The sequence below is a fragment of the Bos indicus genome, chromosome 7 (genome assembly GCF_029378745.1).
Source record: "Bos indicus isolate NIAB-ARS_2022 breed Sahiwal x Tharparkar chromosome 7, NIAB-ARS_B.indTharparkar_mat_pri_1.0, whole genome shotgun sequence".
Classification (NCBI taxonomy): Eukaryota; Metazoa; Chordata; class Mammalia; order Artiodactyla; family Bovidae; genus Bos; species Bos indicus.
The window spans coordinates 36,742,692-36,744,906 of record NC_091766.1 but is presented as its reverse complement, the minus strand read 5'-3'; the positions used below and the strand labels follow the sequence as shown (position 1 = coordinate 36,744,906).

Sequence of the window (2,215 nt, the reverse complement as noted above, 5' to 3'; positions counted from 1 at the left end):
CTTGAAGTGATGGGACTGGATGCCATGATCTTCATTTTCTGAATGTTGAGCTTTAAGCCAACTTTTTCACTCTCCACTTTCACTTTCATCAAGAGGCTTTTGAGTTCCTCTTCACTTTCTGCCATAAGGGTGGTGTCATCTGCATATCTGAGGTTATTGATATTTCTCCTGGCAATCTTGATTCCAGCTTGTGTTTCTTCCAGTCCAGCGTTTCTCATGATGTACTCTGCATATAAGTTAAATAAGCAGGGTGACAATATACAGCCCCGACGTACTCCTTTTCCTATTTGGAACCAGTCTGTTGTTCCATGTCCAGTTCTAACTGTTGCTTCCTGACCTGCATACAGATTTCTCAAGAGGCAGATCAGGTGGTCTGGTGTTCCCATGTCTTTCAGAATTTTCCACAGTTGATTGTGATCCACACAGTCAAAGGCTTTGGCATAGTCAATAAAGCAGAAATAGATGCTTTTCTGGAACTCTCTTGCTTTTTCCATGATCCAGTGGATGTTGGCAATTTGATCTCTGGTTCCTTGTCCTTTTCTAAAACCAGCTTGAACATCAGGAAGTTCATGGTTCACATATTGCTGAAGCCTGGCTTGGAGAATTTTGAGCATTACTTTACTAGCGTGTGAGATGAGTACAAATGGCAACACGAAAAAGGTGATGCTCATTCAATGGGTTGTGTTATAGGTGAAGAACCCTGAGTTCATGGAACCCAAATCTTTTATAATGGGAAGTAAGTATGCCTACCCTTTGCTCCACAGGCAGGCACTCAATTTTTAAGGCTCTTTGCTATACAAGCACCTTAAATATAGTCTGGAACAAAGTGCAGTTTGTGCTTTACCTGCAAAGACATGCAGAAATAAGAGAAACTCTGGAGAATGATCTTCAAAGTCAGAGGAGTATGCAGAAAGTAGGGCATGAGAGACGGCAAGGACTTCTGATTTCAGTCTGTGTGGAGGGATGTCAGGCTTCCCTGGTGGCTCAGTGGTAAAGAATCCACCTGCCGATGCAGGAGACACAGGAGACCTAGGTTCCATCCTTGCATCAGGAAGATCCCCTGAAGGGAATAGCAACCCACTCCAGTATTCTTGCCTGGAGAATTCCATAGATGGAGGAGACTCGTGGGGCCACAGTCCATGGGGTCTCAAAGAGTCAGACATGACTGAAGCGACTGAGCGCACACACACGCACAGAGGGATGCTGTTGTAGGGTTTTGAAGGAAAGTGGCACATGTTCATTTATATTTTGAAAGAATCACTCTGCTTCAGTGTAGAGATTAAACTGTACGGAGGGGGGAAAGACTATATGGAGAAAAGAGAGCAGTTAGGCGGCTATTAAAATATGCAGGTCAGTGATAATGATGATTAATTTAGTGGTGGAGGTAGGGATAAGTGATCAGACTGACAGTTTTGATGGCAGAATCCACTGGATTTTTCTGGCAGGTGGGATCAAATTTGGGAAGAAAATAGCAGTTAAATAGGACTTTTATGCTTTCATCTGATCCACTGAATGCATGATGGTTCTATTTACTGGAATGGATAACCTTGGGGTAGAATTAAGGTTGTTGTCGTTTAGTCATTAAGCCATGTCCAACTCTTACGACCCCATGGACTGTAGCCTGTTAGGCTCCTCTCTTCATGATATTTCCCAGGCAAGAATACTGGCGTGGGTTACCATTTCCTCCTCCAGGGCATCTTCCCCACTCAGGGATGGAACCCGTCTCTTGCAGCTCCTGCACTGGCAGATGGTAAACGCTGAGCCACCAGGGAAGCCCAAAATTAGGTTGGGGAACTGTAATCCAGAATACTATTTTGGAGTTATATGAAAGGAGGAAAGGTTAGTACTCCCTTGACAGAGATGCACGAAGCCCTTGGCCTGACAACACACATATGGTTAAGGCATTTCCAGCTCCTTTGTAGCATCTAACCACTGTTTTTGGGACTGATAAACCAATTTGCAGGACAGGGATAGAGATGCAGACATTGAGAATGGACTTGTGGACACAGCAGGGGAAGGAGAGAGTGTGACAAATTGAAAAAGGAGCATTGATGTATATACACTCCCGTGTGTACAATAGATGGCTAGCAGAAAGCTGCTATAGAGCACAGTGCTCGGTGCCCTGTGATGACTTAGAGGGGAGGGTTCGGGGAGTGGGAGGGAAGCTCAAAAGGGAGGGGGTATATGTATACATATGGTTGATTTTTACAGCAGA

At 44.5% G+C, this 2,215-nt stretch overlaps 1 non-coding gene across 1 annotated transcript; it reads left to right on the top strand.

The window, feature by feature from the left end:
• Positions 1 to 1,817: 1,817 nt before the first annotated feature.
• LOC139184301 (U6atac minor spliceosomal RNA) lies at positions 1,818 to 1,941 on the top strand. The gene has a single exon (XR_011567889.1). It is a non-coding gene; the product is annotated as a U6atac minor spliceosomal RNA (small nuclear RNA).
• Positions 1,942 to 2,215: the final 274 nt, after the last annotated feature.